Genomic DNA, 15,193 nt, shown 5'->3' on the forward strand with positions numbered 1-15,193 from the left:
GTATCTACAGGTGAGGTGCCGGAGGATTGGAGGATAGCTCATGTTGTTCTGTTGTTTAAAAAAAGGCTCTAAAAGTAATCCGGGAAATTATAGGCCGGTAAGTTTGACATCAGTAGTAGGTAAATTATTGGAAGGAATACTAAGAGATAGGATCTACAAGTATTTGGATAGACAAGGACTTATTAGGGGAAGTCAACGTGGCTTTGTATGTGGTAGGTCATGTTTAACCAATCTATTAGAGTTTTTCGAGGAGGTTACCAGGAAAGTGGATGGTGTATACATGGACTTCAGTAAGGCCTTTGACAAGGTCCCGCATGGGAGGTTAGTTAGGAAGATTCAGTCACTAGGTTTACATGGAGAGGTAGTAAATTGGATTAGACATTGGCTCAATGGGAGAAGCCAGAGAGTGGTAGTGGAGGATTGCTTCTCTGAGTGGAGGCCTGTGATTAGTGGTGTGCCACAGGGATCAGTGCTGGGTCCATTGTTATTTGCCATCTATATCAATGATCTGGATAATAATGTGGTAAACTGGATCAGCACATTTGCTGATGATACAAAGATTGGAGGTGTAGTGGACAGCGAGGAAGGTTTTCAAAGCTTGCAGAGAGATCTGGTCAAGCTGGAAAAATGGGCTGAAAAATGGCAGATGGAGTTTAATACAGACAAGTGTGAGGTATTGCACTTTGGAAGGAAAATCCAAGGTAGAATATACAAGGTAAATGGTAGGGCACTGAGGAGTGCAGTAGAACAGAGGGATCTGGGAATACAGATACAAAATTCCCTAAAAGTGGCGTCACAGGTAGATAGGGTAGTAAAGAGAGCTTTTGGTACGTTGGCCTTTATAAATCAAAGTATTGAGTATAAGAGTTGGAATGTTATGGTGAGGTTGTACAAGGCATTGGTGAGGCCGAATTTGGAGTATTGTGTGCAGTTTTGGTCACAGGATTACAGGAATATCCTAATATCCTAATTACAGGAAGGATATTAATAAGGTTGAAAGAGTGCAGAGAAGGTTTACAAGGATGTTGCCAGGACTTGAGAAACTGAGTTACAGAGAAAGGTTGAATAGGTTAGGACTTTATTTCTTGGAGCGAAGGAGAATGAGGGGAGATTTGATAGAGGTATATAAAATTATGATGGGTATAGATAGAGTGAATGCAAGCAGGCTTTTTCCACTGAGGCCAGGGGAGAAAAAACCAGAGGACATGGGTTAAGTGTGAAGGGGGAAAAGTTTAAAGGGAACATTGGGGGGGCGGGGGCTTCTTCACACAGAGAGTGGTGGGAGTGTGGAATGAGCTGCCAGATGAAGTGGTAAATGCAGGCTCACTTTTGACATTTAAGAAAAACTTGGACAGGTACATGGATGAGAGGTGTATGGAGGGATATGGTCCAGGAGCAGGTCAGTGGGACTAGACAGAAAAATGGTTCAGCAGAGCCAAGAAGGGCCAAAGGGCCTGTTTCTGTGCTGTAATGTTCTATGGTTCTAACTGGGGTTGAGGAGGAGAAGAAAAAGGATCAGCCATGAATGAGTGGTGGAGCAGACTCGATGGGCCAGAAGGCGTCATTCTGCTCATGTCGTATGGTCTCATAGTCTTGACTGGCCACTGCCGCAAAGGTTAAGATGGAGAAGGCTGGGGAGTGGGGCTGAGGAGGGGAAGAATGATTAGCCATGATTAAATTGTGGAACAGACTCAATGGGGCGAAATGGCCTAATTCTGCTCCTATGTCTTATGATTATGATCATATGGTCAGTCATGCATAAAGCATTTATATGGTACATCCATAAAATTTGATAAGGGTTGACAAAACGTGGCATATTTCTTTATCTTTCTGAGGAAGTAGAGGCCATGATGAGCTTGCCTAGCTGTAGCATCTATGTAGTTGGACTAGAACAGGCTGCTGGTGAGCTGTTATCAGTACCAACTGGCAATCAGAAATAACTAACGTTTCAGAGGGTGCAGCTGGCAGACTCAGAGAGTAATGAAGACAATGCATAAACTTGGCCAACTTGCTATGAATAGAGTATGGCTGATGGAGGGAGTGGGCAGGCCAACAGACAGCTGGAGAAGCACCAAGGAAGCAGTCATGTTAATGAAGGGCCAGCACTAAGCTGATGAAGGGGACAGAATGATCCTCGAACTCTGGTGAACAGAAAAACAATTCCTTCCCACCAGTCCAGGCACAAACACCACATCAACAATTGGAGGAGCCAGCAGAGCATGAAACTAAAATTGGCAGCAGAGTTCGATTTAATTCTGTGCTCTCGAATCTGAATACTATGGATCAGGTATGAATGAGAATATAATTTAGGTACTGTCAACCACATACTGTTTCTCCAATTAGTTTCTTCTTCAAACAGCAGTATTAGTTTGTTGCATGTATAACTTTCACAATGACAGCAATTGCAGTCCTCTGCTCTACCAATCAACATTATTCCATTGACTGATGTTTCTTTCAGCACTCCCATTATTAATACTCAGCCATTGAATACCACTTCCTTTTCCCCAAGGGCTATTGAGAAAGGTTTGAACATAGAAACATAGAAAAACCTACAGCACAATACAGGCACTTCGGCCCACAAAGTTGTGCCGAAAATGTCCCTACATTAGAAATTACTAGGCTTACCTATAGCCTTCTATTTTACTAAGCTCAATGTACCTATCTAAAAGCCTCTTAAAAGACCCTATCATATCCATGTCCACCACCGTTGCCGGCAGTCCATTCCACGCACTCATCACTCTCTGAGTAAAAAACATACCCCTGACATCTCCTCTGTACCTACTCCTCAGCACCTTAAACCTGTGTCCTCTTGTGGCAACCATTTCAACCCTGGGAAAAAGCCTCTGATTATCCACACAAATAATGCCTCTCATCATCTTGTACACCTCTATCAGGTCACCACTCATCTTCCTTCACTCCAAGGAGAAAAGGTCGAGTTCACTCAACCTATTCTTATAAGGCATGCTCCCCAATCCAGGCAATCTTGTAAATCTCTTCTGCACCCTTTCTATGGTTTCCACGTCCTTCCTATAGTGAGGCAACCAGAACTGAGCACAGTACTCCAAGTGGGGTCTGACCAGAGTCCTATATAGTTGCAAATTACCTCTTGGCTCCTAAATTCAATTCCACAATTGATGAAGGCCAATACACCGTATGCCTTCTTAACCACAGAATCAACCTGCGCAGCTGCTTTGAATGTCCTATGGACTCGGATCCCAAGATCCCTCTGATCCTCCACACTGCCAAGAGTCTTACCATTAATACTATATTCTGCCATCATATTTGACCTACCAAAATGAATCACTTCACACTTACCTGGGTTGAACTCCATCTGCCACTTCTCAGCCCAATTTTGCATCCTATCAATGTCCCGTTGTAACCTCTGACAGCCCTCCACACTATCCACAACAGCTCCAACCTTTGTGTCATCAGCAAACTTACTAACCCCTCCCTCCACTTTCTCATCCAGGTCATTTATAAAAATCACGAAGAGTAAGGTTCCCAGAACAGTTCCCTGAGGCACTCCACTGGTGACCGACATCCATGCAGAATATGACCCGTCTACAACCACTCTTTGCCTTCTGTGGGCAAGCCAGTTCTGGATCCACAAAGCAATGTCCCCTTGGATCCCATGCCTCCTTACTTTCTCAATAAGCCTTGCATGGGGTAACTTATCAAATGCTTTGCTGAAATCCATATACACTACATATACTGCTCTTCCTTCTTCAATGTGTTTAGTCACATCCTCAAAAAATTCAATCAGGCTCATAAGGCAAGACCTGCCCTTTACAAAGCCCTGCTGACTACTCCTGATCATATTATACCTCTCCAAATGTTCATAAATCCTGCCTCTCAGGATCTTCTCCATCAACTTACCAACTGGGCTATCTCAACTCCCTTTCTTGAATAAAAGAACAACATCCGCAAACCTCCAATCCTCAGGAATCTCTCCCGTCCCCATTGATGATGCAAAGATCATTGCCAGAGGGTCAGCAATCTCTTCCCTCGCCTCCCACAGTAGCCTGGGGTAAACTTCCGGTCCTGGCGACTTATCCAACTTGATGCTTTCCAAAAGCTCCAGCACATCCTCTTTCTTAATATCTGCATGCTCAAGCTTTTCAGTCTGCTGCAAGTCATCACTACAATCACTAAGATCCTTTTCTATAGTGAATACTGAAGTATTCATTAAGTACCTCTGCTATTGCATTCAGTTCCATGAACACTTTCCCACTGTCACACTTGATAGGTTCTATTCTTTCACGTCTTAGCCTCTTGCTCTTCACATACTTGTAGAATGCCTTGGAGTTTTCCTTAATCCTGCCCGCCAAGGCCTCCTCATGCCCCTTCTGGCTCTCCTAATTTCCTTCTTAAGCTCCTTCCTGTTAGCCTTATAATCTTCTAGATCTCTAACATTACCTAGCTCTCTGAACCTTTTGTAAGCTTTTCTTTTCTTCTTGACCAGATTTATTACAGCCTTTGTACACCACGGTTCCTGTACCCTACCATAACTTCGCTGTCTCATTGGAAAGTACCTATGCAGAACTCCACACAAATATCCCCTGAATATTTGCCACATTTCTTCCATACTTTTCCATGAGAACATCTGTTTCCAATTTAAGCCTCCAATTTCTTTCCTGATAGCCACATAATTTCCCTTACTCCAATTAAACGCTTTTCTAACTTGTCTGTACCTATCTCTCTCCAATGCTATTGTAAAGGATATAGAATTCTGATCACTATCTCCAAGATGCTCTCCCACTGAGAGATCCGACACCTGACCAGGTTCATTTCCCAATACCAGATCAAGTACAGCCTCTCCTCTTGTAGGCTTATCTACATATTGTGTCAGAAACCTGCCTGAACACACCAAACAAACTCCACCCCATCTAAACCCCTTCCTCTAGGGAGATGCCAATCGATATTTGGGAAATTAAAATCTCCCATCACGACAACTCTATTATTATTACACCTTTCCAGGATCTGTTTCCCAATCTGCTCCTCGATATCCCTGTTACTATTAGGCGGCCTATAAAAAACAGTAAAGTTATTGACCCCTTCCTGTTCCTAACCTCAACCCACAGAGACTCCGTAGACAATCCCTCCATGGTGCCCACCATTTCTATCACTGATCAACAGTGCCACGCCTCCACCTCTTTTGCCTCCCTCCCTGTCCTTTCTGAAACATCTAAAACCCCCCACTTGAAGTAACCAATCCTGTCCCTGAGCCATCCAAGTCTCTGTAATGGCCACCACATCATATCTCCAAGTACTGATCCACGCTCTAAGCTCATCTACTTTGTTCACAACACTCGTTGCGTTAAAATAGACACATCTCAATCCTTTGGTCTGAGTGCTGAACAAACGCTGAATGTAGAAAGATTCTAGAAAAGAAATTCATCCTATTGTTACTAGAGGGCAGTGGAGTTGCATAATGCATCAGGCACAGTACTTGAGTTATATACTTACTTTACTAAGCTATTTCAAGCCTCAATGAACTGTGGTAGATAGCTCAGCGGCGGTAAGAAAAAAACTTCAATGTGGAACAGTTAAAGAAAGATATAAACGTCTTGACGTCAATGTAAATATTTACATCACTTCAATCTATGATCACAAAAGTAACATTAAATTACCAGTAATTGCAGTATTTATGGGAGTACAAACATTTACTAAAGCTTTTTATTTATTTATTTAGATACAGCACAGAATAGGCCCTTACAGGTGGCACCACCCAGATATATTTGATTGAACCTCAGCCTAATCATGGCACAATTTATAAAGACCAATTAACCAACCCACCGGTACATCTTTGGACTGTGGGAGGAAGCCCATGCAATCACAGGGAGAACAAACAAACTCCTTACAGACAGTGATGGGAATTGAACCGGGGTACTGTAAAGCATGTGCCTTACACTACCATGGTGCTCCATATGTAATTAAGTAAACAAGTATTTCATTATGCTGTTATTACCCAAAATATGATTTGGATTTTGTTGTTAGTCAAAGCAAAAGCTGCAGAGAAGTTCGCAGAATGAGACGTAAATTACAATGCGGAAACAGGTCAGACAACCCAAACAGTCCTTGATTGAACTTCCCTTTCCCCACCTTAGTGCTCTGAACCCATCCTTGTTTCTCCTTTTCTTTCAGCTGGTTGTCTAACCAGAACCTGAATACAGACAGCTATCATGGTGTGAGTGTAGGGAGTGGTGGTAGTCATTGTTAGAATGTGCATTTCCTTCGACCTCTCTACCAGAGAAACAATCCTAGAGTCATTTTCTGTTCTCACCCCTGAGAATATATTGTAAGTGTTCCCCTATTATGTGAAAATCTCTTACTGTGTAAATCCCCACAATGACCCTTGGGAGAACTTCATTAAGTATCTGTTACCTCCCTTTCTAATTTTAAGCCTTTCTACCAATACACTCTCAATCCCCACTTTTTGTTTTCGCTTTAATTATTTTTGTTCATTCTGCACAGCAGATTTTGTCTTTGGGGATCCGTACTAGAACATCTCCTTTGGCTTTAGTATCCTTTCCAAAGTATAGTTGTGTTCGACCAATAAGTGCAAACACTGTATCTCTTGTTATTTCTCTTCATAAATTTAAATGCTGTTATTAAATCACTTCTTAATCTCTTTTTAATGAAAGCAGCCCAAAAATCAGGCAAAGTTGTTCATGCTAATTACTTCTAATCCCACTGCTTCTTTGCTTCCGGTGGATTATAAAACTAACTCTAATTGTGCCTTCAAAGCATCTGTATATTTATGTTGACATCCAAGGCAGAACTGAAATACAAACTGAGGCACTGTTACCAATAATCCACATTAATAAACAACCATCTCTTCTCTATATTAGAAGATCTAAAATGCCAAATATAAAGATTTCTGTTGCAAATCAGCATTCTGGAAAAAGTCTCATCAAAAACGTTGACGGTCTTGTTTCTATTCTTTCAGAAGTATTAAGGCCAGTTTCAACATCATTTCTTTTTTAGTCACCAAATACACAGCACACCTAGAGAAACAAATAATAGTACCGTTTTCCTCCTCCTCACGTTGCTCTGACTTCCTTTTCCACCATTAAACGCTGCAGAGAATTGAATACTCATTGGGTTAGCTATGTCTAGTGCTCTGATATGTGTTATTAAGCAAAATATTCCAGATGATTCACAATACCTAACCATCTAAGTCCCTGTTCAAGGCAAAAATATGCACTTTAACTCATGCTCTGCAACCCCGCCAACCTCTCTTCAATGTCTTTTCAGACAGGATTCATATTACTTTATTTCCACATTTATAGCAGATTCTAGCAGAAGCCTTTTCTGACTTCTTGACCTGCATTGTGTGTCATATCCCTTTGTTTACAAATACTCCTGCAGTATCATTCCAGGCATCATATGACAGTGTTACGTGGTGGAGCTACGTCTCTACCGAAGGAGGCGCAAGGTGCTCCTTCCCTCTACTAACCTGCAAGTCACCTGTGGTGAACTACATATACCTGTCTGGACATGCCCCCTGATGACTGCTCCTGTGGCTCCTCCCACAGGCCCCTGCATAAAGGTGATGGAGGTCTGAGCCCGGCCTCTCAGTCTCCAAGATATAGTATGGTGGTCACTCACTGCTCATTCTTTCTTCCAGTCAATAAAAGCCGATACCTCGCTTTTACGTCTCAGAGTGAGTTATTGATGGTGCATCATCACCCTTGGCCCAGGTGTAGCACCTTTCTAGCCCCCCCAGTCAGAGTCATGTGAAATCATGGGAGCAGGTGACGGATGATCATATGAGCAGCTGGTGCAGATCACAATTCCTGGTTACGTGATCACTGACGCGAGGCGGACAATCTCCTATGTGTATTGATAATGGCTGGGGTCACCAATCTTGTAAAGACACTACTCAGAAGATAATAGAAAACCACTTCTACAGTAAAATTTTCCAAGAACAATCATGATTGCTGCTTGCTGCTCCACGACATTTACTTGGTTCTACGCTAAACTGAGGTTTGAGGCAATGGACTGCTCCTGGCTCCGTGTCTGAGGGCACTGCGACGTTTACTGGGTGCGGCACTGAACTGAAGCCGAGGCTAAGGCTATGGCCTGCTCCAGGCTTCATCTCCATGGATCATTTTTATTCTGAATGCTGTTTGCTTACTTTTATTGCTACATTTTATTGTTTATCTTCCCTGAAAGTATCAGTAAAATGAGCATTTCCTAATGTAATAAACAAATACTCTACATGTAAATAATTCCCAATCTTCTGTGAGCAATCTTGTCAGATAGTAAGTTGCTTCTCCAAAATCAGCTCAAGAAATTCAAAGCAGAATTGTTCATTTTATTTGATAGAGGAATAAGAACAAATTATACATAGTATGTCACGGGACTGTTTCAAGGATCAGTATCCGAAAACAATAAGAATTGTTGGATTTGATGTAATGAATACATATTAAACTGATACATGCGTTTTAAAAAATCTCAGATGGAAATAAGGATCAGTGATTTTTTTTCTAGAAGCTGAGAAAGCAAATCATAATCAAATGCAATCTGTTGCTTTTGCTAGATTATACTTTCATAACTTTTGTATTACAATTTTTAATGAAGTTTTCTGACTGCTAACACAAGGTAAAGAAAACTTTCTCAGACATTACATTGGTAATTGTTCTGTGAAGTTTGAAGGACTCATTTGCTTGGAGTCGACCATGGATGTTGCAATCCAGCAATCTACGTGATCTGTAAGCCAGGGCAGTGGGATCTGGAGAGCAGCTGTTGCCCATGTAGCGGGCTTCCCCTCTCCATGCAGCTGATGAATTCAGAGGAATGACAGAGACCAATATAGCTTGGCATTAGCAGCATTGCAAGAGTTGCCACTGGGCACTGAACTCAGCGTAGGACAGCTCCTCCAGCTTCGGGTTTATCCCAAAGCATTCTCCATGAGTGGGTATAGCCACAATGCAGCGGAGCTTTGAGACCGGAGTTCTTCTTCTCCAAGGTGAGTGGATAACCACGGCTGATGAGCCCCATCTACCGAAAGCGATTTGTTTTAAGGAGCCAGTAAATCGTCTTTGGCTCTTCTCCTGTCGGTAGAAATGGTTCCACTGGGTTAAGCCAGACATGGGGGCTAATAGCTGTAAGACCATAAGATACAGGATCAGAAGTAGGCCATTCGACCCATCGAGTCTGATCCGCCATTTAGTCATGGGCTGATCCAATTTTTTCAGTCATCCCCACTCCCCTGCTTTCTCTCCATACCCTTTGAAGCCCTGGCTAATCAAGAACCTATCTATCTTTGCCTTAAATGCACTCAATGACTTGGCCTCCACAGCCTCTCGTGGCAACAAATTCCACAGATTTACCACATCTCAGTTCTAAATGGACGTCCTTCAATCCTGAAGTCATGCCCTCTTGTCCTAGAATCCCCTACCATGGGAAATAACTTTGCCATATCTAATCTGTTCAGGCCTTTTAACACTCTGGAATGTTTCTATGAGATCCCCCCTCATTCTCCTGAACTCCAGGGGACACAGCCCAGGAGCTGCCAGATGCTCCTCATATGGTAACCCTTTCATTCCTAGTATCATTCTCGTGAATTTTCTCTGAACCCTCTCCAATGTCAGTATATCCTTTCTAAAATAAGGAGCCAAAAACTGCACACAAAACACTACGAGTGCCTTACAGAGCCTCAACAGCACATCCCTACTCTTATATTCTATACCAATAGAAATGAATGCCAACATTGCATTCACCTTCTTTACAACCGACTCAATTTGGAGGTTAACCTTTAGGGTATCCTGCACGAGGACTCCCAAGTCCCTTTGCATCTCTGCATCTTGAATTTTCTCCTTATCTAAATAATAGTCTGCCCATTTAGTTCTTCCACCAAAGTGCATGACCATTCACTTTCCAACATTGTATTCATTTGTCCATTCCCCTAAGCTATCTAAGTCTCTCTGCAGGCTCTCTGTTCTCTACTCTTCCGAGGAAGACTACATCGTGCAGGGTGGCAGTGTTTTTTACGAGGCTGAGTTACGAGCTCAACATCAACCTGGCATGGATGAAGAGCGCGCTCGGGGGCGGCCTGTCGCAGGATCGAACTCCGTTCTCGAGTCTGGTGCTGATCTCATTGCGCCACAAGCCGACCTTTTTCAAAATGTACCCAGTGCGTGAAAGATATTAAAGTGGAAAAGCCTTGCACAGAGACGATCCCACTCTCTCGGCCTCAGAAGTCAGGATCCAGTGGCACGAAGAATCGTTACGTCTGGCAACTTCCTTGGCTGCATTGATGGCTGCGTCTTAAGTGCTCTGCCGCGCCCTACGCTCTCCACAAGAGCTGCTGCAACACCTTCTCAGCTGCTGAACCCCCGGGGTCTCCTCCGCCTGATCCACCGAAGGAGTCTTCACATGCTGGGACGAGCAAATTCCCATCTCACCAAGGGTTTCAGACCAGTTGGCCACCCTCACCCAGTTTAGCCAGGCTGTCGAAGCCGTTGCCCGGCGTGTGGCCACTGTCACATGCAAACAGCTACGAGGAGCCACAGGTGAGAGCTGGGCGTTGGTGGGGACCAATAAATGACAAGCCACTCCAAGGAGTGTGACAAGCCCCCCCATCTAGTGGTGCCACCCCTCCCATGCACCACATGGTAAAAAGCAGTGGTCCAACACTGACCCCTGGTAACCGGCAGGATCCCTTTATTCCCACTCTCTGTTTTCTGCCCATCAGCCAATGCTCCACCCATGCTAGTAACTTCCCTGTAATTCCATGGGCTCATATCTTGCTAAGCAGCATCATGTGTGGCACCTTGTCAAAGACCTTCTGAAAATCCAAGTAAAGCACATTTACTACATTTCCTTTGTCTACCCTGCTTATAATTCCCTCAAAAATTGCAGTAGGTTAGTCAGGCAGGATTTTCCTTTCAGCAAACCATGCTAGCTGTGGCCTATCTTGTCATATGCCTCCAGGTATTCCATAATCTCATCCCTGACAATTGATTCCAACAACTTCCCAACCACTGATGTCAGGCTAACAGGTCTATAGTTTCCTTTCTGCTGTCTCCCATCCTTCTTAAATAGCAGAGTAACATTTGCGATTTTCCAGGCATCTGGTACAATGCCAGAATCTATCGATTCTTAAAAGATCATTGTTAAAACCTCCACAATCTCTTCCAGCTACTTTCTTCAGAACTCGAGGGTGCATTCCATCAGCTCCAGGAGATTTATCCACCCTCATACCAATAAGTTTTCTGAGCACCTTCTCAGTCATAATTTTCACTGCACATACTTCACTTCCCTGACACTCTTGAATGTCCGGTATACTGCAGATGTCTTCTGCTGTGAAGACTGATGCAAAATACGCTTTCAGTTCCTCTGCCATCTCTGCATCTCTCATTACAATATTTCAGCATCATTTTCTATTGGTCCTATATCTGCCCTCAACTCTCTTTTACCCTTTATGTACTTAGAAAACTTTTAGTATCTTCTTTGATATTAGTTGCCAGCTTCCTTTCATAATTCATCTTTTCCTTCCTAATAACCTTCTTAGTTTCCTTCTGCAAGTTTTTAAAACCTTCCCAATCCTCTATCTTCCCACTAGCTTTGGCTTCCTTGCATGCCCTCTCTTTTGCTTTTACTTTGGCTCTGACTTCTCTTGTCAGCTACAGTAGTGTCCTTCTTGCTTGTGTTTCTTTCCAGTCAACTTTGGCCAGTTCCATTAATTTCCTTTATTCCACTGAAATACCAACACATTGGAATTTAGTTTTTCCTTCTAAAATTTCAAAGTGAACTTGATCACACTGGCCTGGTTTTCCCAATCCAGTTTTATGTTAAAATCCCCAACCATTACCATGACATTGCCGTTCTGACACACCTTGTCTATCTTCTGGTGTAATTTGTAATCCACATCCCGGCTGCTGTTTGGAGGCCTGTATTCAACTGCAGTTAGGGTCCTCTTACCCTTGCCATTTCTTAACTCAAACCATAAAGACCCTACACCTTCCGATCCCTTTCTAATGATTTGATATTATTTCTTATACACAGGGCCACACCATCCACTCTGTCTGCTAACCTATCTTTCAGATACACTGTATATCCTTGGACGTTCAGCTCCCAATGGCAGCCATCCTTTAGCCAAGTTTCAGAGATGGCCATGATGACATACTTGCCAATCTGTAGCTGAATTTCAAGATCATCCATTTTATTTCTTATGCTGCGTGCATTCAAATATAACACTTTCAGTCCAGTATTTGTTAATTTCTGTTGTAACTGGACCACGTCTCTATTGCCCTGTAATTCATCCCACTGGCTGTGATTACGCCTCATCTCCTGCCTGGCCTTTCTATCATCTCTGTTGCACACTATCTTTGATTTATTTCTGTTTTCCCCTTCCTCAGCCCTATCACTCCGATTCCCATCCCCCTGCCAAATTAGTTTAAACCCTCCCTAACAGCTCTATTAAACCTGTCTGTTAGGATATTGAACCCCTTTGGGTTCAGGTGTAACCCGTCCTTTTTGCATAGGTTGTACCCCCCCCCCCCAGAAGAGGCCCCAGTGATCCCCAGTGAACCAAGATGTCAGAGGCTATTTGAGACACACGTCATTGGGAACATGTAATAAGTGCTGAGAGTTTATCCCCACTACCACACGCACTGTTGCCAGACTGTATTAAGAAACATCTGCAAAGGAGCAGTTTATTAATTATTGATGTATCTGTATTTTCAAACTGCGAAACTTGTAAGCTGGAGTTCAAAAATGGAAGTGTAACTTTTGCAGAAACAGTGAAATTTCTTCACTCCAATTATATCAAAATATTTATTGGAAATTATTAATTTGACAGTAAATAATTTCAAATTGTTATAAATTAGTGCTGCAGTACAGAACATTGTTTTAAATAGTTTAAGATTTCCAAATTTCAGAAGTTTTAAAACAATTAGATATATTGTTTTGAGCTAATTAATTATATTCTTCAACAGAGATACACAGTCAAACTAAGGATGAGCATAAATAAAATTATTCCTTAATCTTAGATAATTATTTTTTACTGGGATCAACATTGTTTTTTTTAAAGTTTTCACTTTTGTACATTTTGTGTAACAGTAGGTAGTGAAATTTTTGAGAGCCTCACCTAGACTTTTACCAGCACACTGGTGATGATGAGATCCCTGTCTGGACCTTTACCAGCACACCGGTGATGATGAGATCCCTGTCTGGACCTTTACCACCACACCGGTGATGATGAGATCCCTGTCTGGACCTTTACCACCACACCGGTGATGATGAGATCCCTGTCTGGACCTTTACCAGCACACTGGTGATGATGAGATCCCTGTCTGGACCTTTATCAGCACACTGGTGATGATGAGATCCCTGTCTGGACCTTTACCAGCACACTGGTGATGATGAGATCCCTGTCTGGACCTTTACCAGCACACTGGTGATGATGAGATCCCTGTCTGGACCTTTACCAGCACACTGGTGATGATGAGATCCCTGTCTGGACCTTTACCACCACACCGGTGATGATGAGATCCCTGTCTGGACCTTTATCAGCACACTGGTGATGATGAGATCCCTGTCTGGACCTTTACCAGCACACTGGTGATGATGAGATCCCTGTCTGGACCTTTACCACCACACCGGTGATGATGAGATCCCTGTCTGGACCTTTATCAGCACACCGGTGATGATGAGATCCCTGTCTGGACCTTTACCAGCACACTGGTGATGATGAGATCCCTGTCTGGACCTTTACCACCACACCGGTGATGATGAGATCCCTGTCTGGACCTTTACCAGCACACTGGTGATGATGAGATCCCTGTCTGGACCTTTATCAGCACACTGGTGATGATGAGATCCCTGTCTGGACCTTTATCAGCACACTGGTGATGATGAGATCCCTGTCTGGACCTTTACCAGCACACCGGTGATGATGAGATCCCTGTCTGGACCTTTACCAGCACACTGGTGATGATGAGATCCCTGTCTGGACCTTTACCAGCACACCGGTGATGATGAGATCCCTGTCTGGACCTTTACCAGCACACTGGTGATGATGAGATCCCTGTCTGGACCTTTACCAGCACACTGGTGATGATGAGATCCCTGTCTGGACCTTTACCAGCACACTGGTGATGATGAGATCCCTGTCTGGACCTTTACCAGCACACCGGTGATGATGAGATCCCTGTCTGGACCTTTACCACCACACTGGTGATGATGAGATCCCTGTCTGGACCTTTACCAGCACACCGGTGCTGATGAGATCCCTGTCTGGACCTTTACCAGCACACCGGTGATGATGAGATCCCTGTCTGGACCTTTATCAGCACACCGGTGATGATGAGATCCCTGTCTGGACCTTTACCAGCACACTGGTGATGATGAGATCCCTGTCTGGACCTTTACCAGCACACTGGTGATGAATATTCTGTCACCATTTCAGGTAGACTGCATAGGTTCCAGTTACTAATCGCTTGGTTAGTTCTTTGACATGGAATGGAAGTGATATGATAAAAATACAAATCACAATCCTTTTGATTTTTGCAGTCAACAGAATTTACTTCCATATAAAAGTCATTCTATGGCCTCTTGGAGCAGTGGAAAAGATCAAATATTTCAAATCTTTGCAAACCATTTATTTCTTCATTGATTTGGTATGGAGAAAACTGACAATCAGAAGTATGATGATCACAATCAGTATGAAGAAGATTGTACAGGAACCTGAACGCAGACACTCAATGATTCATGTACAGCTTCTTCTTTTTACTTCCCTTTTTGCACTAATTATTTGATTTAACCATTCTATATATATATTTACTGTAATTCACGAGTATTTCTATTATTATGTATTGCAATGTACTGCTGCTGCAAAACAACAAATTTCATGACATTCGCCAACGATATTAAACTTGATGCTGATGAAGGTAGATAATAGCATCAGTCATATTTAGAAAAGGAATTCATGGAATAATTTAACTGTATGAACATCCCACGTAAAATCTGCGTATAAACACTATCATTGCATCCATGGCAGGAACTCAAGAGCTTTACTCATGTGTAAAAGGTCCTCATTGTTATTGGAACATGGCTGAGAGGCTGGTTGGTCCCTGGTACATAAGTGAAAAGCAGAATCTGGGCAGAGTTGATAAGAACGATGAGAGAATAAAGTGGGATGAGTTCCTTAAAGTTGTTATAGCTGGAAGTGGTAGTGAGGATA

This window comes from Hemitrygon akajei, chromosome 5 (genome assembly GCF_048418815.1).
Source record: "Hemitrygon akajei chromosome 5, sHemAka1.3, whole genome shotgun sequence".
NCBI lineage: Eukaryota > Metazoa > Chordata > Chondrichthyes > Myliobatiformes > Dasyatidae > Hemitrygon > Hemitrygon akajei.